The sequence below is a fragment of the Panthera tigris genome, chromosome E3 (genome assembly GCF_018350195.1).
Source record: "Panthera tigris isolate Pti1 chromosome E3, P.tigris_Pti1_mat1.1, whole genome shotgun sequence".
Taxonomy (NCBI): domain Eukaryota; kingdom Metazoa; phylum Chordata; class Mammalia; order Carnivora; family Felidae; genus Panthera; species Panthera tigris.
Window position 1 is genome coordinate 16,006,046 of NC_056675.1, and position 26,603 is coordinate 16,032,648.

The window sequence follows — 26,603 nt, forward strand, 5'->3', positions numbered from 1 at the left end:
TTTCCCCATAGACACAGCAGGAGATGGGTTGGGGCATCTTTCTCCTTTTCATGGCCATTTCCAGACCATTTTTCATCCTGCTTGGCTAACCTAAATGTCTCTGCATTCTCCCGCATTCTAGCACCAAGAATATTCAATCTGTACGAGTGCAGCAAGTCTTGGTTCTATAGGGTTCCCTCCCTAAGGATTTCTGAGATTCTCTGAGGAAGCTAAAATGCCACCCCTAAAGAGGTGAGTTAATTTGCTCACAGTCCATATCACAGCCAGCAGTGAAGCCACATGCCAGCAGTACCTGGCTGTCCCTGCACACCACACTTTCTTTTCTTATATACACTCTCCTTGCTATATGAGAGCAAGAATACTTTTGATCTAATCAATGTGCATGCTTTCTGTTTAAAGCAAAATACATAATAAATTAACCCTGCCAAGGTATCGAATTCTTAGTGGAACCATGTGTTAAAAGCAGCTGTCTTCAAACACAACTCTTATGAATGTTTATAATTTTGTTTCCTGATTAGAGACTTCCCATGATACTCTGAACTCAACAATTCACAGGAAGCCCAAAAATAAATTATCAAAAAATCATTAACAAAAATCTTTACTTTATTTAATAATTGTGTTGGTGATCTTTTCTTGCTGGTATAGAAAATATTTTTTAGAAGATGCCTCGGTGGTTAGGAACAAGGAGACTTCTAGCAACTTTTTGGCCATGAGTTGGATACAACACAAGGTAAACCTCTTTTATATAAGAAATACATTTCCAAAAGTGTTGAATAAAGGCACATTTTGAGCATCAAAGGAATTGGTCTGGAATAAGAGTAGAGGGGCAGGATTGTGTAGGTTAAGAGCATAGGTTGGAATTGAAGCTTTAATCACCCTTCGCCTCAGTATCTTCATCTATAAAATGGGGGTGGCAGTAATACCTGCCTCAGAGGGTTTGAGGAAGGTTTAAATACATGGTGACTGACCCACACCAGGTGCTCAATGAATGCTAACTCTTGTTATCTTAATCTTTGTCTCTATGTATAAAAGAAAAATGCAGCATTCAGTGAAAGTTTTTCCAAAAGCAATGGCTTAAAATAAACTGCTATTTGAAGACTAAGATTATCATTTGGGTAAATGCTATCCCAAATTTAACTGATCTGTATTCCAATAACTACATGAAACACATCAAATTGTGTAGTTACTTAGAAGAACATTTAACAGCTAATGCAAAATGCAGATTCCTGGGCTTTGCTTCATATCTGATTCCCATCAGAGAAGATGCCTAGAAATGTGCATTTTTGTGAAACCTCCCTCCAGGTGATCCTTATGATCAGGCAAATTCAGGCAGTAACATTGATTGAAGGGTTGGGGAGTGTATGATTTTCCTGAGGAGGGCATTTTAGTAAGCCTCACCTTGAATAGTCTCCAGGTTAAATGATATTGTTGAGCAGCTGTTTTCAAATTCTAATGTACTTAAGAATCACCTGGAGAGGTGGTAAAAATTCAGATTCCTAGTCCTACCTTTAAGAGATTCAGATTCAGAGATTCAGGTGGCACTTGGGAATCAGCATTTTTTAACCAGCCCCTCCCCTCTAGGGTGAGTCTTTGAGAAGCATTTTTGACTCTTGTCATTCACATGCTAGAGAGGAAACAGACATAGCTATTTTTTAAATCTGACTTTCCTATGTAATTTGAACATCTCAGACCTCCTCAACTTGTAGGTACAAACAACTTCACAATAAAATTATAAATGGATCTTGTGAAATTCGAATACTAGATGATTATCCAAGAATCAGTTCTCCTCTCCAGGTATATATCCGGAGATCTCAAAAAAGTGCCTTCATGTGTATGTGTGTTTTTTGTTCAACAGACTGATGGCTCAAATTTCAGCCTCACCACTTACATGCTGTGGGCAAGTTGTTATTTATCTATTGCTGCATTACAAATTATCCCAAAACTTAGTGGCTTAAAACAGCAGCAATCATTTTATTATTTCTCATGGTTTCTGTGGTTGGGAGTTTCAGCAGGGTTTGAGTTGGCTCAGTGTCTTTCATGTGGTTACAATCAGACAGTGGTTGGAACTGGAATAGCAGGGGGCGGAGGAGCTGGGGTTTGCTGGATATCTCTCCCTCTTCAGGTAGTTTCAGGACCTCTCTATGTGGTCACTCCTTGTGGGTAAGTTTGAGCTTCCTCACAGCATGGTGGCCTCACAGCAGTCAGACTGCTTCCATGGTAGCTCAGGGTTCAAGGATAAGTATTTCTTTCTTAAAAAAATGTTTGGGGCACCTGGGTGGCTCAGTCAGTTAAGCGTCCAATTTCGGCTCAGGTCATGATCTCATGGTTTGTGGGTTCAAGCCATGCATCAGGCTCTGTGCCGACAGCTCAGAGCCTGGAGCCTGCGTTGGATTCTGTCTCCACTTTCTCTGCCCCTCCCCCGCTCATGCTTGCTCTCTCTCTCTCTCTCTCTCTCAAAAATGAATAAACAGGGGCGCCTGGGTGGCTCAGTCGGTTGAGCATCCGACTTCTGCTCAGGTCATGATCTCGCAGTCCGTGGGTTCAAGCCCCGCGTCGGGCTCTGTGCTGATAGCTCAGAGCCTGGAGCCTGTTTCAGATCCTGCGTCTCCCTCTTTCTCTGACCCTCTCCTGTTCGTGCTCTCTCTCTCTCTCAAAAATAAATAAATGTTAAAAAAAAATTAAAAAAAATGAATAAACATTATTGCCACATTATGTTTATTCATTTTTGAGAGAGAGAGAGAGAGAGAGAGAGCATGAACAAGGAAGGGGAAGAGAGAGAGGGGGACAGAAGATCTGAAGTGGGCAGCAAACCCTTTATGGGACTCAAACACATGAACCATGAGATCATGACCTGAGCCGAAGTCAGATGCTTCACTGACTGAGCCACTCAGGCACCCCCAACATAAGTATTTCTGTAAAGAAGGTGGAAAGTGCATCTCCTTTGTGACCTAGGCTTTGAGGTCACATTGCCTCATTTCTGCTGCATTCCATAGGTTACAAGAGATTCAGAAGCCTGATCAAGATTCACGTGGAGGAGAATAGACCCCATCTTTCAATGGTAGGAGGATCAAAGTCACACTGCAAAATAACACGTGGGTTAGGACATATTGTGGCAGCCATCTTTGGAAAATGCAATCTGCCATATAACCTGTCCAAGCCTGACTTGTAGACGGACGATGATAAAAATATCTACTCACTAGGGTTGTAGTGAGGACTAAGAGAAGAAATACATGGAAAGCACTTAGAATAGTAGCCACCATGCTCCATAAATACTACCTATTATTATCACCATTATCATCATCACTCTTTCTATTGCTTACTGAATGGGCACTGGGCAGTCATCGCCCCACAGGTCCTCAGAACTGCCTCTCTGAGACCAAATACACCACTGCCTCTGGCCTCTATTTCCCTGAAACACCCTCACTGTCTGTAAATCTTCCACCATTGCTAGTGTCATGCTGGCTGAGCCAAGACCCTGCAGCCGCCGGTCCCCACACATTCTCAGATATTCCAGTGCATAGACCCCACACCCACTGGCAGCAATCCACTGCTGCCACTGCCTCAGCAGCATTATTGCCACCAATCCCAAACTCTAGCAGGCAGCCCAACATTTCCACAAAGGAGTCACCTCTGAGTGACCTGCCCCCCCCCCGCCTCTTTCTGTCACCCCATACCTCAGGGGCAAATACCTGCTGATTCCCCCCACCACAAATGTCCATTGAGAAGCAAGTAACAGAATCAAACAAGTAAACAAAACAACTCCCTCCCTCAGTACTATGCTAAGTTGTGGAGGCTGGAACACTGTTGTCTGGGCCCTAAACTGGCATATTGTAGTAAAACCTTTTCTCAACTGACAGACATGGCTGTTCTCCCTGGAGCAAAACACACTCCTAGGATGGGTTCTGACATCAGACCCAGGGCTGTTTCCTGCATACACCTCCTCTTTCCTCCTCACCCTGGCCCTGTTTAAACATGTGGCTATCACACCAGGTGCCATGAGGAATATGGTAGTTTCCATAGTCTCCTTCCATTGGTCCCGACAAGTGTAGTTGTAAATTGTAAACAAGACTGAAGTTGATTTTCCCCCAGAGTCTCCCCATACAAGTCAGTAGATGCAGATAGATATTTGGGAGGAAGGGAACCACTTAGGCCCAGACACGGAACACATTTAAATCCCAGCTCTGCCTGCCGGGATACTCTGTCATACCTACCAGGACCCCCTCAACCACTTGCTTGTTTAGAAAATAGGCAAAATGTTCCATGTATTTAGGAAAGAGTTTTCATGATTTCCTTGACTTAGGCTGTGGTGGGGGGACTGTTACCCTGGATGGGCGAGATAGCCCTTCCAGGAACAGATTTCAGCAGGTGTTTTAGAGGAGATGAGGAGGGGCATAAAGAGATCACCAGGAGTCAGACTTCACAGCTCAGGCTGAAGAAGCAGTTCTCACAAGTGATTCTATGGGCACTGGGGTCCACACCATGCACTTTGGTACACAAATGTCAGTGCGGCTCAGGGGAGGCCGGGGGACTCAAGTGTCAAGTGGATGTAGCCCCACTGCGGTGGACATCTGTTCTCACCCAGGGGTACCCAGGATCTAAAGTGCTCTTACACTTGGCAATCGCCACCTAAGGAGACAGAGCCCACCTCCCACTGAAAGAGCTGAAAACATTAGACATTTGCTTTTCTCAGCTTTGCTGGAGGTAATGTATGGGGGAGACCCACGGGCCTTGTGTCAGGAAGTAGATGCAGTGGCAGCATCTCCATCTCATTTCTTCTGGAGGTGACAGTGACAGATTTCTGGTGTCAGTGGGACAGTCTGGGTGTACAGCCAGGGCATCTTGGAGAGGGATCTCTTCACTGAAATAGCCCCCAGATAGGATCTGGACGTTTGTTTCTGTCTAGAGACATCCTCATCATGTTTTCTTTGGTTATCCAGGAATTTTGAAAACTATCCAATATCATTTTAACAAGAAGTTCCTTTTCTTTTCCTTTTTTTTTTTTTTTTAAGTTTCTGTCTTTATTTGTTTTGAGCGAGGAGGGGGTGGAGAGAGAGAATCCCAAGCAGGCTCTGCACTGTCAGCACAGAGCCCAGTTCAGGGCTTGAACCCATGAACCATGAGATCATGACCTGAGCCTAAGTCAGGCACTTGACCAACTGAGCCACCCAGGCACTCCTCGTTCCTTTTTTTTTTTTTTTTTTTTAATTAGCCTGAATTGATATGATGCTTGCCCGTAAGACTTTGACCAATACTGGCACTTTTAAACATTTTTTAACTCTAGAGACTTCAGGGCACAGTACTCTCCACAGGGATACCAATGTCTACAAGGGTGCCACTGGCCCAGCAGGGGTAAGTCCTGTCAAAGGGCTGTGGATATCAACCAAGAAGACCAAGGCTGGGAGGTGGGGGCTGGGGAAGAGTGCATTGGATGCCCTGGGGTAGCAAAGTTGCCAGTTCTCACCTGTAAAACATTCTTAGGAGACTGGCCTTAATGGTGGAAGGACGATCCTACCACAGCAGGTGAGAGTAAGACCCAGAGAGACATTTAGCATATTCATGACTGTTGATGTGACCTTCCATTTATCTCCAGGCCCGTGTAGCCCCAGGAAATCTGTTATTCCACAACAACCTCCACTGTACCCTAGGGAACCTGTCAACCAGGCCCTGGACACAGACTGTAACCTCAAAATGGGGATCATGAAAGCTTGTTAGAATGCCTGGGGCTGAGAGAGAAAGAATTCTGGAATTTGTTGTTTGTCTCTCTCTCTATATATGTTGTCTCTCTCTCTCTCTCTCTCTCTCTATATATATATATATATATATATATATATTTTTTTTTTTTTTAAGAAGGCTTCACACCCAACACAGAGCCCAACATGGGGCTTGAACTCATCACCCCGAGATGAGATCAAGGCCTGAGCTGAGATCAAGAGTCGGATGTTCAACCAAATGAGTCACCGAGGCCCCCCTGTTTGTTTGTTTTTAATTGAGGTATATCAGTATGGTTTTTGTAAAAACAAAACAGAAAAAATAAAAAACAAAACCAAAACCCTCTTTTTTAAGTTAAAAAAAATCTTTACATTTATTTATTTTTGAGAGACAGAGCACAATTGGAGGAGGGGGAGAGAGAGAAGGAGACACAGAATCCTAAGCTGGTTCCAGGCTTTGAGCAAGCTGTCAGCACAGAGCCCTACATGGGGCTCGAACCCACCAACTGAGAGATCATGACCTGAGCCAAAGTCAGATGCTCAATTGAATGAGCCACCCAGGCTCCCTCCCTCCACAAAAAACCCTCTTTTAATGCCTTTGCCTATAGCAGGTGATATAGGAAGGTGGTATGAAGAGAGGGAGAAGGGGACAGAAAAGAAGGAAAATAAGAGAAAAGGAAATAAGGAAGAATTTCAAGCCAGCAGTGTCACTTTCACACATCTCTGCAGGGTTTAGGCGGTAGCATGAGATGTCAGGCCATCCAGGGTGTGCCCGTATCATTGTCACCATTCTAAGGGAGGCTTAAAGTTCATTTCCCAGTGAGGTACTTCAGGGTTAACAATGCCCTACCATTTGAAGGAAGGAGTCCAGGGCTTGGCTGCCACTTAAACTGTCTCTGTCTCAGTGCCCTCAAAGGAAGAAGAGAAGGGAGAATTCAGGCACTTTTTTTTTTTTTTTTTTTTTTTTACTATAAGTTCAAGTGTCCTTTCAAAAGAAACAAAAAAGAAATCACAGAAATATCTATAATGCTACAAGACAGGAACCACAATAAGAACAAACGGTAAGCTTTTGAGTCGGAGCCCTCCCAGTGGGGAGGGGGTGGCTGGCAGTGAGGACCAGAGCTTCTCCAGAGGGTGGAAGTGAGAGGAGCTTGCAGGGGCCATGACGGCTCACCCTGCTCCTGAACCCGCTCGCACCAGCAGCCCTCTTACAGCCAGCCAGTTAGTCTTGTGCCAGCAACTGTGGCCAATTAACCCTTCTTATTTCATGAGGATGAAAAGTGAGTGATTATTTTTTTGGAGCAAAGAAGTTGACTCTGAACTTTATAGGTGAGGGGATCTTTTGAGATGACTGAGTCCAACCCCTTTGATAGCAAATTTCAGTAAAATTAAATCTGTAAATGAAACACTTGACACACTGAAAGGAGTCCTGGTAGATGAAGCAAGTTTAAGAGAGTGAGGGTTCTTGGGGTGCCTGGGTGGCTCAGTTGGTTGAGCATCCAACCTCGGTTCAGATCATGATCTCACGGTTCATAAGTTTGAGCCCCACGTTGGGCTCTCTGCTGTCAGCACAGAGCCCGCTTCAGATCCTCTGTCCCTTCTCCTTCTGCCCCTACCCTGCTTGTTCTCTCTCTCTCTCAAAAATAAATACACATTAAAAAGAAAGAAAAAGAGAGAGTGAGAGAGAGACTGAGGGTTCTTGATAGTCCTGGATGAAGTGTTGGTTATTTACTGCTGCACAACAGATGACCCCCAACTGTAAAATCTTTAGTGGCCTAAATGACAATACCTGTCATCTCAGAGTTTCTGTCAGACAGGAGTCCAGGCTTCCAGAAACCCACAGCCTAGCTGTGTCCTGTCTCTCTGGGTTCTTACAAGGTTTCATCAAGTTGTCAGCCAGGGCTGCAGTCTTATCTGAAGGCATGACTGCAGAAGGATCTGCCTCAAAGCTCCCTTACATTGTTCTGATTGTTGGATTCACTTCCTCACTGGTTGTTGGACTGAGGGCTTCAATTCTCTGAAGCTGTCGTCCACGGGCTACCCTCAGTTCCTCTCCATATGGCAGCTCGCTTTATCAGAGTGAGCAAGCAGAAAGAGCAAGAGAGGGTGCCAGCAAGAAAGAATGTGCTAATGAGATGGAAGTCCCAATCTTTTGTAACTTAGTCCTAGAAGTGACATCGCATCACCTTTGTGTATTCTGTTCCTTAGAAGCAAGTCACCAGGTCCAGCCTATACTTAAGAGGAAGGCATTATACAAGGGAGTGAATGCCAGGAGGCAAGATTATTGGGAGGCATGTCAGAAGCTGCCTGCAAAAACAGGGGTATGTAGAAGGTAGGAAAAGGGTCAGAACCACAGAAGTATAGAATTTTCTGATTGAAATGAAAGGGGCCCAATAAATCCAGCCATCTGCATGTTGCCTGAATTCCTAATATAGCTCCCTGTCAAGTAGCTTTTCACTCTACATCTGCACAATGGTGTAGTTAGAAATGGTAATCCTGGTTATACTGGGCTAGAAACCACCTGCCTATAACATTCATCCATGCCCAAGAGGCACGCTATAACCCATGAAAATGGTGGAAAGGTCAGAAGATTCTATTCTCTTTAATGGTTAACTGCTTTGATGAAAGCTAAAAAGTAAATTGTAAATAAAGATTTGGTCTAATTTTAAAGTAACCTGGAACATGTAGAATGTTTCTCCAGTTATTAGTTTATATATGTTGACATATAAAACACAAAAGATCTTCCTAAGAAGCTGGACAAGTCAGTAAGTTTTAAAGAAAAAAGTAGTGGGAGTATCGAATATTACCAAAACAGACATCAAAGTCAGCAGCTAAAAATTTCAGAACTAAGACAATAAACAGATTAAAAGGAAGAGAAGTCCCTAGTGCTTTACTCCTTTGACATTAAGGATATTTTTCATATGGAATTTTGAATTTGGCAAGAAGTGTGAACTGTGGCTTCATGACTGGCAGACAGCATTTCAGAGTTCACAGACTGCTCTCTGGGAAACTGTTGTAGCCAAGGTTGTGGCATCATGCTTGACCACTCACTTCTTCAAAGAGCTAGCTCAAATGGCTATTTGTAAACGTCAACTCTAGTCTCAAAAGAGAAAAGATTGTAGAAAGTAATTATAAACTATCAGAAAACAATAAAGCTAGGAGGGACGGAGGGAGGGAGGGAGGGAGGGAGGAAGGAAGGAAGGAAGGAAGGAAGGAAGGAAGGAAGGAAGGAGGGAGGGAAGGAAGGATCTTTTCCCTTGAATACTCCTCCCTTATTTTGGGTGATTACAAGATTATAGGAACTCACATAAGGCCTACCTTGAGAACCACAGCACTATTTTGGGTGTGTGCTTATTGGAAAACAAAACTCACTAATTAACTCATAGAATAGCCAAGATGCAAGGATCTTAGGGAACATGTGGTGTCATCCCTAATTTTGAAGAAATTGGGTTCCAAAGAGACTTAAGTAACTCACCAAGTAATTAGAGCAGAGTGACACTTAGGTCAGCTATTCTCACAGGGGGTCCAATATGAAACAACTAAAGCCAGCTTGGTAATGTCTCCATCTCAGGGGGCAACCAGTTTGTCCTTTGCCTTTTGCACTGACTCCACAAGAGGTATTTCTCAACATTGTGTTTATGCAAACTCTTGAGCAGCACAGACTCCTGAGCTAAGAGACTCTCCACTCTGTGTGCAATTGAGGGCAAAGGCTGGGATAGCTTGGCCCTGCTCCAAACTCTTTCCTCGGAGGCCTGAGGGGACAGAAAAAACACATGTACTTTTCCTAGTTGGGTGAATAGAGACCAGGCTCATCAAATAGAGGTGAAAGTGACTTTATTCTTGAAGTAAATGAAAAACACTCAAACCTGAGGAGAACATTGACTGTTCCTACTCAGTATAAAACTTTACAACTGGCCAACTCTCATGGAACAGGTGGGATAGGGGAGAAACCTGAAAAGATAGTTGATGTTAACTCTAGTGGAGACAGAAATAATTCATCTGCTTTTCTTTATGCTTTCTCTCAGCCCAAATGAAACAGCTTTTAATTCCAAATGCAAAATAAACAACATGGAAATATAAGACAGCACATTGAAAAGACCCAAGAGTCAAAGGAGGAAATTTGTATCCAGAGGTGTTCCATGAAATTGAGTGCTGAGAGATAAGAAAAGGAAAAAAAATGGAGAGTGAAGAAAGCAACATTTTGAGAGCTGAGCAGGTTTTGTTTTTTTTTTTTTATCAGAAATAGTGTTTATTGGACTCCCCTCCATAAAAAAAAAAAAAATTGCTTATGGAAATAAGATTAGTATCTCTTCCCTTTGGTTCCCAGAACACCTAAAAAAGGAGATGAGAGGGAAACAGGGGAGGAAGGAGAGAAAGAAGGACTTGGTGAGAACTGGGTAAGTCTTCAAGAAAGTTGGGGGTCAGGTCCATGCTTTTGCTTCTCTGCTCTCCCTTCCAATTCTATAATTGGCACAAGAAAGGATTCCAGCCCTACTTTGGCTTATCTCTCATATTCTTAAATCCATGCCTGTTCCTCAAGTATTTAGTTAGGGAGGAAAGCTGTGAGCTGGTAAAGTCTGCTCCCCCACCACCTCTGGAATTTTCCCCACGGAAATAGGACACAATAAAGTCAGACAATGCGAGCATTCACACCAGGGCAGCCAGGGATGCCTTTGTTCTGGTGAACCAGAATGAAGCTTAACTAAATATGCTGTGAAGCAACTTAAGCAAAGTGGAAAGAGAAAATGATTTTCCACTTCTAGATATAGCAAAATACATTAGCAATAGCGCTTGGGACTAAGCAAATCCGATGAGTTACAAATGATCATTTTCATTATGGCCTAATGAGATCACGGTTGAAGTAAGTTAATAATGATTAAAGTTAATGAAAAAGGGTGCCTATATAGTTTGTTTTCTCTAAAGTTGTGTCTTTTTTTAGCCCCACTTTATTGAGGCATGATTGACATACAAAAAGCTGTACATACTTAATGCATACCACTCAGTGAATTTAGGAGTCAAATTGTGTCTTCTTGGGATTATACAGTAATTAGATTGCCTAAACATTTTAAACATTCAGAAATGCTACCTGGATCACTTAAAAGTCAGTGTGTGATGATACTAAGTGTCTAAATTTAGCTGTTTTGAAAACAGCTCTCTTTGATTAAAAGAAGGAGTTTAAAAGACACTACCTAGGAGTACTCTGGGACAGAAATGATGATAGCGAGATTGAAACAGTGGTTGTGGGATGAAGGAGAGGGAGGCACACAGAAGAGGTGGTCCAGAGGTACAATCAAATAGGACTGGGAGAGCAAGCATATCAGGTGGGGAGCATGAAAGGAAAATCAAAAGAGGGCTCCCAGGTCCCTGGGTTAGATGGCCAGGTTTGGCATGAGGCTTCAGTCACTGAGCTGGCAGATGAAAGAGGGGCAGTGCCACCACGCAGCCAGTCAACACACTCTGACCAAGTGACTGCAGAGGGCTGTGTGTTCTCCAGATTGCTGCCAGATTATGGACAACTCACTTGCCCTGGCTGCCTATCTTCACAGTTACAAAATGAAGCTTGTTTTAAGACTCTGCTAACATCATGTTTAACAGTTGGTGTAGATATTCAGAAGCCCCCAGATAATGTACACATTTAATGAACTTTATGGGTAAACAAATTAAATAAAATGAATTCCATGAAGAAAAGAATTATGCCTTTTGGATATCTCATTTGGTAATCCCTCATTATGCACAATATGCCATTTAACAAGCATGCTGGGAGAATGGTCCTTGGGGTGGGGGACAGGGGACCAAGAAGGTGGCAAGGAACAGAGGGACACAGACCTAGTGACACCCTTGTCTACCTTGCCTCACTCTTGTCCATTCCTTTCTATAATCCAATAATTTAAAAATAGTTTCCCAAATGTAAAATACATGCTTCATTCAATGACAGAATAGACAATGTTCAAATTTACTGAGAGGGAAAACCCCCCATTTGGAGGGGCGCTTGGGTGGCTCAGTCCATTAAGTGCCCTAACTTTGGCTCAGGTCATGATCTCACAGTTCGTGGGTTCGAGCCCTGCATTGGCTCTGTGCTGACAGCTCAGAGCCTGGAGCCTGCTTCAAATTCTGTCTCTTTCTCTCTCTCTGCTCTTCCCCCATTCATGCTCTGTCTGTCTGTCTGTCTGTCTCTCTCTCTCTCGCACAAATAAATAAACATTTAAAAAAATTAAAAATTTTGGAAATTAAAAAAAAACATACATAGGTCAAAGGAACTGAAAAAGAAAAAAAAGCTCAATTAAATGTTATTAGAGAAAGCAGAAACAATTTTAAGGAACTTGGTGTTTATACAGACCGGTATGGTTGGTTTCTTGTCCTTTCTTTTCCATTTCTTGTCCCTCTCAAAGTGTGGGTTTCATTGACAAACTTGGGGAAAGAGGTGTTGAAGGAACATTCATTATTTAGAAATCCACTGCTGCCCAAGGGCTACGTTGAGTCATAACTAATACACTTCAACTGGGAGCCTGTAACAATGATTTCTCTTTGTGTGAACTCTTGAGCAACACACACTCCTGAGCTAAAGACACTCCACTCTTTTTGCAGTTGGATGGAGCAGATGTAGTAGGAGAGACAGGCATTGTCTCCAACATCAAAGGAGTGAATGAAGATATTGGTTTGAGAAGCCAGTGATTTCCCAAGAAGCCTCCACAGCCTGACCCCACTGGGCCTTCCCAGGCACTGAATGTGAAGGTGAAGGAATCTGGGGCTGGGTCATATTTTCTCAGAGTCCCTGCTCAAAACTTGGCCTGGAGTGATCAAAGGAAGTTGACGTAGCTCCTCCTCATTGTCCTGCTCCCTCTCTTGTCCCTCCATGTTCAATTTCTCAACAAGCAGCTAGAATGTTCTTTAAAACAAAGACAAGTTACTCAACCATCCAACAACCTCCAAAATTCTTAGAATAAAAACCAAAGACTTTACTAGGGGCTCAGAAACTCTTTCTGACAGGCCCCCATGATCCTCTGACGTCATCTTCTGCCTCTCTCTTCTGTTCTGGCCACACTGGTCTCTCCGTGGTTTCTCAAACACATCAGGCACATTCCTTTCTCAGGGACCCTGTTCTTGCTGATCTCTGTGTTGGAAGACTCTCAGATCTTCATGTGACTCCATTTCTCACTTCATTCAAGTATTTGCTCAATTCATCTTGTCAGAGAGGCCTTTCTTAACCCTTCCTCTAAGCAGTACGCCCTCATTCTCTATCCTCTTGCCCTGCTTTTTCTTCATAGACTTATCATATCCTAACCTTACATTATATCTTTAATGCTTATTGTTTGCTTACCCTCACCTTCTGGGAGAAGAAATCTTGTACTTGATGAATGAATGAATGAATGAGAAAAGAGTGATTGATGATAACCAGTGAAAGGTTATTCCCTTTTAATTAGTTCAGATTCAATAATAGGAAATGCCATCAGATGAAATGTTTCAATGGTAGGTAGGATCTCCATATAAAGGTGGCAAATCCCAATATCTCCCTCCATTGATGATCATTCATTCTCAAGACATTTATTGTATGCCTAGTATGTGCCAACTACATTCTGAGAATGAACAAGATGAGACTCCTGCCATATGGTGCTCAGGTCCTAATTTGGGGAGGAGGACATACAATTTAAAAAATAAATAACAAGCTAATTTTTTAATGTGATATATGCTCTGAGGGAACTAAGCAGGGTGATATTATGGGAAGGAGAATGAGTTCCTTCTTTAGACAAGATGAGAGAGAAATCCTCTGTAGAGCTGATGCTTGAGCTGAGGCCTGAGAGACAAGAAAGATCTAACCATAGCATGGAAGTCCATTTCATGCAGGGAAGAGCATGTGCCAGGGTCCTATGGAAGAAAAATACTTGGTATTTATAGGAGCAGAAAAGAAACCCTTTTGCTGGAGCACAATGAACAAGAGGCAAGGGTTAGAAGAGGACAGGCCCAACCAGATCTAGGATTTGGTCTTGTTTTTTTTTTATTTTATTTTATTTTATTTTATTTTATTTTATTTAACTGAATTCTAAACCATTAAATGCTGTCAAGTGTAGGACTGACATAATATCATTTATATTTGAAAGTCACTCTGTATATCAGTTATCTATTGCTGTATAACAAACCATCCTAATCTTAGTGGTGTAAAGTAACAACATTCATGATTAGTCTCACAATTCTGGAGGCTGATTAGACTCAACTAGGTGGTTTTGCTCAAGGTCTCTGGTGTAGTTGTCTTTAAATATTGACTGTGACTGGAGTCATCTGAAGGTTTCTTGGCTCAAATACCTGGTGGTTAACGTGAGCTATCAGCTGGGACCTTAGCTGGGGCTCTGATGGAACACCTACATGTAACTTGCCCATGTGGCCTGGGCTTTCTTTTTTTTTTTTAACGTTTATTTATTTTTGAAACAGAGAGAGACAGAGCATGAACAGGGGAGGGGCAGAGAGAGAGGGAGACACAGAATCTGAAACAGGCTCCAGGCTCTGAGCGGCCAGCACAGAGCCCGACGCGGGGCTCAAACTCACGGACCGTGAGATCATGACCTGAGCCAAAGTCGGAGGCCCAACCGACCGAGCCACCCAGGCGCCCCTGGCCTGGGCCTTCTTAAGTAATGGAAAATGAGTTGCTAGAGAAACAATGCCAAGAGAGAGAGAGCCAGGTGGAAGTCATATCATCTTTTATGACCTGGACTTGGAAGTCATAGGCATGTGACTAAGTCCATGTTCAAGGGAAAAAGAAATGGATTCCACCTCTTGATGACAGAGTGTCAAAGAATTTTCAGACATGATATAAACCACTACATCCTGGTTCCTGAGTGGAAAATAAATTATATGGGGACAACAGTGGAGGAAGGGAGAACAGCTAGGCATCAATGCACTATTCAGGAAAAAATGACAATGGATTGGAGATGAAAGACATGCAGAATACTAGGCCACATTTGGGAGGTACAAATAACAGGACTTGGTAGTGGATTGGATGTGGAGCACAAGAAGGATGACTCAGGCCTTTGGTTTGAACAACAGGATGAGTATTGGTGCCATTTACTCCTATGGAGAACATTGAGGGAGGAACAAGTGACTGGGAGGCAGGAGATGAAAACCAAGAGTTCTCTATAAGACATTTGGCTTTTGGGATGCATACTAGATATGCAAGTGGAAATAGCAAGGAATCAATTGAAATTTAATTTAAGTTCAAGAGATGGGTGTACTCTTAAGGTATAAATATGCCAGTTATTAACATATACATAGCATCCAAAGTCAAGGATAGAAGAAATCACCTATCCAAAAGATGTAGTCAGACAAGATGACTAATCCTAGAGATGCTACAACATTTAGGACCCTATTTGGAAGAAAACATAGCCTCATTTTAGAAGAAAGTGCCCCTAAAAGTGCTTTGCACTACAGATTAATTAGGAAATAAGAGCACAAGGATAAGAAAACAATACCACAGAATGAGATAAAAAGGAAGATTATAGACCTAAGCAAGGAAGCAAGAGAGACCAAATACCACTATTAAAATCTAATCAATTAGAAACAAGGAAGAGACTCAATATGATCAAAAATAAAAATTAATCCTGAGATAACCATAGTGAATTTAGAGGATAAAAGAAACAGATTAAAGCACTCCTCCCAAATTATTGATTATGAAAATTACAAAGAGACAATCCAGGTTGTTAACCGGTGGCCCCAAGGTAGAGAACATAAAACATGAAACAGGAAAAGTATGCAGAGATATAAAAGAATGTAATCAGCAGTCAAAGGGCACACCATATACCTGGAAAAATTAATATAGAATGACTGGCCCAGAGCCAATCCTGGCTAAGCTATTGGGCAGGAAAGCATGACCTACACATGAGAAGAATCTTCATGTAGGCTCAGAGCTATCCATATCCACAGCCATTCCCAGGTGATACTAAAGTCATAACTTGAAAGGAAATCTAGAGTCATAGCTCAAAGGAAGAGAAGAAGAAACAGACAGTGAATCTAGAATATTCCACTCATAAAGATGTCATCCAAGTATAAAATCATTAAGCACAAACTCTCAAACACCAACTCAGGAAATAAAGCACATATGAGCTAAAATGGAAGCTGCAGATTAAAAAGAATAATCATACTTTCATTATCTTTTTTATAACCTTAAATGAATCTTGAAGAAACAAATATCACTTGTGCATAAGCATTTATCTGAAGTTCAGAAAATCCCCTATCTTTAGTTTCATTAGCTTCTGCTATATCAAGCAAAATTAAAGTTAAGATATATATTTAAAATACACGTAAAATATGTAAAATTGTTTTTATCTATTTGTCTATATATCTATTAAACTACATATTTTCACAGAAAGAGGTATGAAATGATTATCACCTAATGCTAAAGACAGATATGGCGGGTGGGGCGGTTGGTGGTAGGAGATTTCATGATTTGTTACTTTCTCCTTTGAACTTTTGTATATGACTTGAATTTTATATAATTACAAAGTATTTTTCTAAAAACAATAGTCATTCTAAAAATTTTTTAATGAAAGCAGATATTAAGAGTTACAAGCAATAATATTTGTTCAGCACCTATTACACACTAGATATTTTGCACATATTGGATAATCTAAGCCACATATAACTCATCAAGGTAGGAATTATAAATTCATTTTCCAGAAGAGGAAACCGAGGTCCATGGGTATTTGTTAATTTTCTAGAGTCACACAGCTAGTAAAGGCAGAGTCAGAACTTGCCCTGATGCCAAAGCCAATGTCCCTCCCACTGGCCTGCCTCCTGGTGGTTTTATCAAACTCAACTCCCCACCCCCACTGTGTGCACATGAATGTTCACATACACACATTTCCATCTGCCCAGATCAGGAACTTGTTATGACAAGCCAAATGCAATAACCCATTTCCTGACCAAAGCTATTATTCATTATCTCTATGATTTGGGAAATAGCTGCTGATTTCACCCTGAAAAGGGCCATACTTAGGTCTTAAGAGAAGTAGTAATTACAGACCTTCTGTTCTGTGTGGAAAGATATGATATTCAGATATACCCAGCCCTTTGAGATGCTCTGCTGGCAAGTGGTTGAAGTGCAAAGTACTATTGACTCATGGTCCTCTCTGTCCACTTTCATTAGTGATGTTATTTTGTTCTTTAGTGTTTGTTCTAAGATGGTTGCAAAAGCCCAAGGGAGCTTATCAATTTCTAGGTATTCAAATATCTCTTCCACAATGAATGTTTATGTGATATATATACACAAATCAAAAAGTAAATTCTTAATGACAGATGAAAGCAAATAGCAACAAAAGCGTAACCCGTGCTCCCAGGCCATGCTAACTCTAGGCTGGAGATGAAAACTGAGGCTACCACCATGGCCCTAGGAGAATGCCATTGGTTTTGCTCCTACCCACCTGTTTTCTGGGAACTCCATCTGCTATAAAATCCTGAGTTGCCCTGGGCATGTATCACACGTGTTCTTGGCTACTCCATTGGATCTTCCTCCGATGCACGTTCTTAATTATGTCTTCTGGCATTGTGGGGCCCAGGGTAGCAATGGTTGCCAGGGTCATGGCCCACCTGAGACCCCATTGCTGCCACAGTATCCACACAAAGCTAATCCTACTTCCACCTGTCCCTCCAACAATCTAGTTTCCACAGAGTGGTATATGTAAAACATGAATTCCCTGGTTCCAGAGGCATTCCATTATACATCCCAAATGGCTCGCCATGGCCTGTAAGACTTTGCAAGGTCTGATCCCATCTGTCTGTCTAGCAAGTTTAATATGACTGTGTGCTGGAGGAAAATGGATGATTAAAGGAACATACTGAGCAGACCTCTCAAACTTACTTTTCCTTGACCCTGGCCCATCACTTTTGAACCAGACATTTGTGCCTTTGTGCTCTTTCCTCCTGATGAGCTCTTTGTTAACAGACCCTGACAGTCCTGCACCAATCTCCCAGATTTGCCAGGAGGTGGGTGCTGAGAAGTTTCGATACCCTCATCACCTTTATTTAACAGCCCTCACTAAAGTCATGTCGAATAAACCTAAGTCACTATAATCTAAGTGAAAGGGGTGTGTCATAACTTCAAGACAAGTCAGGTAGCTGCAACCCCCTCCAAACCCAACCACCCCCACCCAATTTCTGCCTCTAAGTTTTCTGAGGCGGAGATTCTGAAGCTGCCACTGATGAAAACTGGTATGGAAAAAAATATGAAAAAAGGACTATGGGATCTTGGACAGAAGTCTCCAACTTCAACTGGAAACGTAAAGAAGGTGGCACAAGTTTTAAGTCCAGTTTTAATGTCAAATAAGAGTCATCATGAGGGCTTTGTACGTCAAGCTAAGCAATTCTTTTGTCCAATTAATTAGTGATATCTGGAGTAGGCAAATGCTCCCCCAGGAGATTCCAAAAATGACTACTGAGGGATAGAAAGAAAATGCTAGAACTTCTATTTATATTTATTTTTACCTTGGCCATTTACATTCTTCTTTTTGTATATATTTTATATTCATATATTGTGGTTGCATGATCAAAAGCATTTTACTGATGGGGATGCAGGAACCCACTGCTGTAAAAAATATGAGCCCATTTGAAGAATTTAAGCCGGGGGATGACAAGATCAGGTTTTATTTCAGTAAAATCACTCTGAAGTGTGGAGAATGAATTAATTTGAGGTGAAAACACAGGCAGAGGGGTCACCTAGGTGGCTCAGTCGGTTAAGCATCCAACTTTAGCTCAGGTCATGATCTCACGGTTTGTGCTTTGGAGCCCCTCATCCAGCTCTGTGCTGTCAGATGCTCTGTCTCCCCCTCTCTCTGCCCCTCCCCCACTCATGCTCACTCGCATGCATGCTCTCTCTCTCTCTCTCAAAAATAAATAAACATTAAACAAAAAGAATGAACGGGGAGGCCGGGTGGCTCAGTTGGTTAAGCCTCCAACTCTTGGTTTCGGCTCAGGTCATGATCTCACGTTTCATGAGATCTCTCCTGACCATGCAGAGCTTGAGTGGTCTCTCTCTCCCTCTCTTTCTCCGCCAACTTGCACTTTCTCTTTCCCTCAAAAATAAATATATAACCTTAAAATAAAATAAAAGAAAATAAAGAAAAACAAGAAAATACAGGAAGAGGCTCAAGGTTAAGAGATATCCGAATCCTTCAACTGAAGCAGTGGGAATAGGAATTGACTGGGGAGTGAGGACAGAGACAGAGGGAAGAGAGGATGAGAAATATTTAGCAGACAGAATCAACCAGACCTGATGGTCAATATATAGGACAGCAAGGGAAACAGACAAGTTTCATATGACTTTTAGGTTTCTAGCCTATGTGGCTGAGTGGAACCAGCATCCAGGATAAGGAAGCCAACCATGAGGCAGGAGCTGGATATTGGAGAAACTGCCTATGTCACAGAAGTCTGCCAACAGGAACAGGTCAGAAGCAAGAAGGAAAACTTCCTGCAATGTCTTCTCTGTTACCCTCTACTGACAATGCTGGACATCATAACCGCTGGCCAAGAGAACATATTTAAAGGGCCCATCTTTATTTCTGCAGAGCAGACAATGAAGAAAGCACTAAAGCTGAGAGGCAATAAATTAATAATAACTGATATAATTCACTTTTGGCTTCTCAGCTTCCACAAAAGATTTTCAGTTTCATCTGAGTCCAAGTATATGTTCCTAATCCAAGTTTTAGTATCCCATTCTTTACCAAATGATGCCCCAACTTTACATAATGCCCTAGTTTCACATGGGAAACTTTTACTTTCACTTGGTGAGACTGTAAGTTCTTGTAATTCAGGAACTCACACTTAAATTTGTATTCAATTTTCAAAATTAGCCCCATGGATAGGAGAAATAAGAGATTCTTTTAAGGCTGTTATGGCAACTCTTCTGTTCGCAGACCATGACTTAAGTTGAGTATTAAACACTTAAGCTTGTTGGTTTTCTTTCTGTAAGTGCTCAAGTGCACTCTCAAAAATCCACCCCGCACCATAGTCTTCATGACCTCATTATGTCATGAAGGTCAAGTGCGGCATCCACTTAACCCCCAAGGCATGTGCTTCAGTTGACATTTCATCACAGTAAGCATAAGTGATAGCTTGATTAATTGTGATGTCACTGATGTCATAAATTACCCACATCTCGTTTTCCACTGACAAGGAGCTCAGCACTGCACTCAAGGACAAAGGCATGACCAAACTCATCACCAAACCCCATCTTTGTGGGTCTATATCCTGGTACTACTGATACCAATTCTGTGTCTGTCAGGGTCTAATCAGGAGACATAAACCACACAGAAGTTGAACAGGTAAAGTTTCATATAAAGAATTATTATAACAGAGGATCAGAGTAATGAGAGATTGGCCAGTAAAAAGTAAAAAGATCTTTAAAGAATACGAGAATGGCAGATATAAGATGTAGCTACTATCCTTAGATTGAGATAGAGTGCCCAACGAAGGGATCCCCTGCCCTCAGGGCTGATATCCAGAACTTTCTGGAGGAGAGACAGTTGTGGGGTATTGAATGGAAGAAAGTTGTTGTGGTGCAGCCCTGGTGGAGCTGCTAGAAATCTGCCTTCCAGAACTTGTTAGAAATCTAACCTCCAGAGTCCTAGATTAAACTGTTAATTAAGAGATATCTCACTGGAGGCACTCTACTATATGCCACTCAAGTGGAGTGCTGGGGAAAGCTGCTGGCCATTAGGTGCTACTAACCATGAAACACTACAGGAGCCTGGTGCTGGGAAGCTCTGTGTCTGTGGAATAAGTGCACCAGAACCGGCGGGGGGGGGGGGGTGCGGGGCGGGAAGCCCCTTCCTCTTCCTCTTGCAGTGTTTCTCGAGCCTCCTCTACTGACAGTGTTTCATATTGTGTCAACGGGCAAAGGAAACATTTAAAGGACCCACTTCCATGTTCACAGAGCAGGCCTTGAAGGGTGAATTTGGAACAGTTATCAATTGATAACTGGTACATGATACATTTCCACCTGCCAAGGAAAGAAAAGAAAGAAGAAGGGGAGGGTGGAAGGAAGAGAAGGGAAACTGGATCTTCCACATTTCCAGACTCAGTATGAGAGGGACAGAAGAAAGACTGTCACAACCACACAGATTGGAGCCACTGTAACTTCAAGACTGCCACCCTCCCCTGGATGCTTGATGCTTCCAAGAAGCTGTCTGCATGTCTTGAGTCAGTTTTTTCCCCCATGTTCCTCAGATGCTTCTCTGTGCTCTTCATGTCCCTAACCCCAGCAGTCTGTCCCTCACTTGCAGACAATGACTCCATCTTCTATTTCACAAAAACTTGGAAATCATTGACAGAAACCTCCTCAACTTTTTGCCCCTAAATCTATGTACTATCCTTTACTTCATCATTTTCACTCAGGCTAGAAAGAAAATGCTAATCCCCCATCCAGTGAATTCCCTCTTGCCTTCTCTGGAACCTCACTTATCAATTTTTTTCCCACTGTCCTGTATCTTTAGTCCATCTCTCCTTTTCAGTCCCTTCCCATTAGCATATAAGTTACTCATGTTTCTGGGGCGCCTGGGTGGCTCAGTCGGTTAGGCAACCGACTTCAGCTCAGGCCATGATCCCATGGTTTGTGAGTTTGAGCCCCGCATTGGGCTCTTTGCTGACCGCTCAGAGCCTGGAGCCTGCTTCAGATTCTGTGTCTCCCTCCCTCTCTCTCTCTCTCAAAAATAAATAAACATTTAAAAAAATTATAAATAAATAAATAAATAAATAAATAAATAAATAAATAAATAACTCACTCATGTTTCTTCCATTTTAAAAAGCCTTCCCTAAACTCAGTGTGTTCCCCTGTTGCTATCCCCCTCTTTCCTCCACTTCACAGCCAGATTTCTTCATTGACTTGTCTGTGCTTGCTGTCTCTGATTTCTCACTTCCCATTCCCCTTGCAACCCACTCCATCAATTCTTGCCAGTGACTTTCACAGGCCTCACTCCACCAGACCCTTTCTAGAATTTACTTTTCTTGTGCAGTCAGAAATAGTCAATGCCGTTGATCCCTCCTGCCTTCCCAATACATTTCTTTCTTTTGGTTTCCACTATACTTCTTTGACTCTCTCCTATCTCCAGCCCCTCTTGTTTTTCTCTGAGTTTGGTAATGTACATTCTACTATATGAAAGGGAATTATCTATTCATTATTTAAATCATGACTGTCTATATTTTTAATTAGTTTTTAACAAATTATCATTATTTATTTTGATGGTCAAATTGTCCCAGATTTGCCAAGTGTGAGTTCTGTGTCTTTTGACATGTTCCCATCATGACTTGAACATTTTCTTTGCAATAAAACTTTCCAGGTCCATCTTATACATTCTCTTCCCAAACCTTGTCTGAAACTAGTCATTTCTCAAGGATCTCTGGTTTACTTTTAGTGGGGAGTAGAATTTGGAAGCTAAGATTGGGGCACTAGGCATGCTCATTGCTCGTAGGTGACACTGGTCCCAGGACCTCTCAGGACGGCACAGGGAATAACTGTATGTATACCACTGTGCCCCAACACACATTTTTGTAACCTGCACTTAGATCTCTCTCTACATCATAAAGCATGAATTTGCGCCAATACTTCCAATTCCAAGCCAACACCACAGGGCTCATTCTAGTTCCCCCTTTCCATATCTGTATCTATCTTCAACAGTGAGAAACCTGGCTCCCAGTGTCCGTTATACATGTCTCTATGAGGTGAATCCCTTCATGGAGCTAGTCACTTGACCCCACTGGGCTGCCCCTGTCACCCCCCACTCATGCTATCCTCATACAGGCCACCATTACCACCTTATTTGGGCTTGTCAAGCCTAAACTGAATTAGAATGCAGGAAAGGAAAGGTAGAAGGGGAAGGAAGCAAGGAAGGGGAAAAGAAAGAAGCCAATAAAGGAGTAAAGGAAAGAAAGGGAAGAAGAAGGAAGGAAGGGAAAGTATGCTGGCCTCTCCGGTTGCCAGAGGCCTACCCTGCCTTTCCAGCCCCTCCAATGTTTGTGCTCCTTACCCTATGATCTCTTATATTTTCTCTCTCTGAGTGAAATCATCCTTTCACTAGGCTTTCATCTATTTGATGATCACAGCAAAATTGTGCATCTCCATTCTATACTTCTCTTCTGAGACTCTAACTTAATGTATTTATCCATTAGAATTGACTCTAGGATGGATGGCCACAAGCATCTCAAATTTAACATGTCCAAAAAGAATCTTATTACAGACCCCCCAAAACATGACCTATTTCTGCACTTTTGTCTCATTAAAAAACACAGACAGAAGCACCTGATGCCCAAACACAAACCCAAGCATTACCCTTAGCTCCGTTCACCAACCCTCATGATTCTGTTTTCTTAGACATACATCCACTCATTCTCTCCATCTCCACTGCCCCCTCCCCTTTTTGGGGTCTCCATCACTCCCATCCAGAGTCCTATTAGTTCCTCCTCTGCACAGCTGCCTGAATAATGGCTCTACTCCATGAATCTGATCATGTCACTCCCTCATTTAAATAACATTCCCCTTGCCTTCTGCATGAAGTCCAAACTCCTTAACAGTCCCTGCTCTGTCCTACCTTGTAAAGTAGCATCACTGACTTCCCCTCTCTATTTTGTCTGTTGTTGACAGAATCTCTTCTCTACAACCCAGATGACCTGTAATCTCTCTTCAAGGAACCTCTGGAGTATTTTATCCCCTCTTCTTGGAACACTCTTCTTAAACCACCTACCCTCAACTGGGCTAGCTTCTGCTCATCTGACTCTTGTCAGCTTTGACATCACCTTCTCCTGAAAGTCATAGTCACTGTGGTAGACAGAATAACGTTACCCCAAAAGAGATATCTACATCCTAATCCTATGTTACATAACACAATAAGGAGGCATTAAGGGTACAGATGAAATTAAGGGTACTAATCAGCTGGCTCAAACTTACATGAGCATGGTCTCATGCTCATCCTTGAACCAATCATTGTGGCCACAGGGATAGGATGAATTCATTGAAAAATGCTCACTACAGAAGGACTCAAGAGGAGTGGAGGCCTTTCAAGATAGGCCATGTGAGTAAGATAGGTCAGAGAGATATCTGATCAGGGTCCCAGGGAAAGGTCTCTGAAAAGGCCAAAGAAGCACAAAGGCTAGAAGGTAGGCTGATGCTCATCTGTGGCTTTTTTCAGCCACAGTCAGGTTGCCCAAGGAAGGCATGTGGGTGTTGTGATCCACAATTGGGCCCCACAGTTGAGCTGGGGCTCAGGAGGACCAAAGAAGAGAGAAGTGGGGTCTCAGAGAGGAGGTGAGGTTTAGTTAGGAAAGGGAGTGAAACCAGGAGGGGACTAATGGCCCAGGCTAAAGATGTCAAGGAGGTTGACATCTTGACTAAAGATGTCAAGAAGGTTGAAGAGTAAGTGGGTTGAAGGAGTCAGGGAAGAAGGAATAGGTAGAAAATAAGATATTAGAGTTCAAGGCTAGAATGAAGGAGAAGGTCCACTCAAAGCTATGACTCTAGGAATGACCATGGAAATGGGTGGTATAGGTGGAAGCTGTTGAGATCATAGCTGTCATCATGATGTAATAAATACCTACTAGGAATTTTTTATTTGCTTATGCCCAGCTTTGAAACAGAAAGGATTTAAGATGGTTCACAAAGATACACACAACATGTCAACAGGCTAAGGCTGGGTGAGATGATGCGAAAAGGAGAAAATAAAGGTAGGCAAATAACAAGGAGACTAGTAGTAAAGCTAGTACATGAAATCCATGCCATGAATTCCTAGACACTTGATATTCAGGGCCACAGTTTTGACTCAAAGCTTTCCATTAGCCACTGTAAATAAGGGAACAAAATAAGCAGTTCCCTGAATGTCCTAAAGATAAAAATAAACTGGGGTGCCTGGGTGGCTCAGCCAGTTCAGTATCCAACTTTGGCTCAGGTCATCCTTTCCCCTCTCATGGCTCATGAGTTCAAGCAATGCAACAGGCTCTGTGTTGACAGTTCAGAGCCTGGAGCCTGCTTTGGATTCTGTGACTCCATCTCTCTCTCTCTAAAAATAAATAAACATTAAAAAAAATATTTTAAAAAAAGATAAAAACAAACCAGTGAGCAATAAGAAATATAACCAGTGCTGGTACTGACTTCAGAAAAGGTTTCCTGAGTAGGTCCCAGAAGAGAAAGCCCTCATGACATCACAGAGGCTTGGGATTCCAACAGAACTTACCCATCACAACCTGGTTAGCACTGAAACAACTTCATTAAGCTCTGCAAGCCCCAGTTGTGTTATCTCTTGAGTGTAATAATCCTCACTTTCCTTGGGTTGCTGTGAGGATAAAATAAGTGACAATGTAAAGCAGATTTTATGTGAACAATTTCGAGTAGTTATTGTGTGTCCCCAAATCAACAAACTCTTCAGTTCTTAAGTCTGTGTCTTACAGCCAGAAGCTTACAAGTCATTTACACTAGCCCTTATTGCTATTTTGAAAAATAGCAACCTTAATGAAATGTAAGCACAATGGTCCAAAATCTCTGGGATGCAGCAAAAGAGGGTCTAAGAGGGATGTTTATAGCAATACAGGTCTACCTTAATAAGCAAGAAAAATCTCAAACAACCTAATCTTGGGTCTAAAGGAGCTAGAAAGAGAACAAGCAAAACCTAAAACAAACAGAAGGAAGAAAATAATAAATATTAGAGCAGAAATAAGTGATATATAAACTAAAAAAATAATATGGCATAAATATGTTAAATTGCTATATACCAATAATGAAGCAGCAGAAAGAGAGGTCACCCAAAATAGTGAGATACCTAGGAATAACCCTAATGAAAGAGGTGAAAAGACTTGTCCTCTGAAAACTATAAAACACTGATGAAAGAAATTGAAAATGACACAAAGAAAGGGAAAGACATTCCATGCTCGTCGATTGGAAGAACAAATATTGTTAAAATGTCTATACTACCCAAAGCAATCTACACATTTAATGCAATCTCTATCAAAATGCCAACAGCATTTTTCATAGAACTAGAACAAACAATCCTAAAACCTGTATGGAACCACAAAAGACCCTAAATAGCCAAAACAACCTTGGGGGAAAAAAAAAAAACAAACAAAAGCTGGAGGCATCACAATTTCAGACTTCAAGTTATATTACAAAGCTGTTGTAATCAAAACAGTATAATACTGGCACAAAAACTGACACATAGGTCAATAGAACAGAACAGAAAATACAAATATATCCCCACAATTATATGGCCAATTAATCTTCAACAAAGCAGGAAAGAATATCCAATGGGAAAAGATAGTTTCCTCAACAAATGATGTTGGGGAAACTGGATGACAACATGCAAAAGAATGAAACTGGACCACTTTCTTACACCATACACAAAAATAAATTCAAAATGGTTAAAGACCTAAATGTGAGACAGAAAACCATTAAAATTCTAGAGGAGAACACAGGCAGTACCCTCTTAGACAGTGGCCATAGCAACATTTTTCTAGATATGTCTCCTGAGGCAAGGGAAATAAAAGCAAAAGTAAACTATTGGAACTTCATCAAAATAAAAAGCTTCCGCACAGTGAGAAACTATCGACAAAACTACAAGGCAACCTACAGAATGGCAGAAAATGTTTGCAAATGACATATCTGATAAAGGGTTAGCATCCAAAATATATAAAGAACTTACACACCTCAACACCCAAAAAATGAACAATCCAAATAAAAAATGGGTTAAAGATGAAAAGACATGAAAAGAAAGAGACATTTCTCCAAAGAAAACATACAGATTGCCAACAGACACAAGAAAAGATGTTGAACATCACTCATCATCAGGGAAATGAAAATCAAACCTACAATGAAATATCACCTCACGCCTGTTAGAATAGCTAAAATAAAAAATCAAGAAACAATAGGTGTTGGTGAGGATG

The 26,603-nt window shown here is 41.8% G+C and overlaps 1 long non-coding RNA gene across 3 annotated transcripts; it reads left to right on the forward strand.

Moving 5' to 3' along the window:
* Positions 1-644: 644 nt before the first annotated feature.
* LOC122234550 lies at positions 645-12,651 on the forward strand. Of its 3 annotated transcripts, XR_006212333.1 has the most exons (7): positions 645-730; positions 2,994-3,058; positions 5,282-5,349; positions 7,917-8,029; positions 9,734-9,924; positions 10,036-10,105; positions 12,294-12,651. It is a non-coding gene; the product is annotated as an uncharacterized LOC122234550 (long non-coding RNA). The 3 variants fall into 3 exon arrangements; XR_006212331.1 differs by lacking the exon at positions 5,282-5,349; XR_006212332.1 differs by lacking the exons at positions 5,282-5,349; positions 10,036-10,105.
* The last annotated feature ends 13,952 nt before the right edge of the window (positions 12,652-26,603 follow it).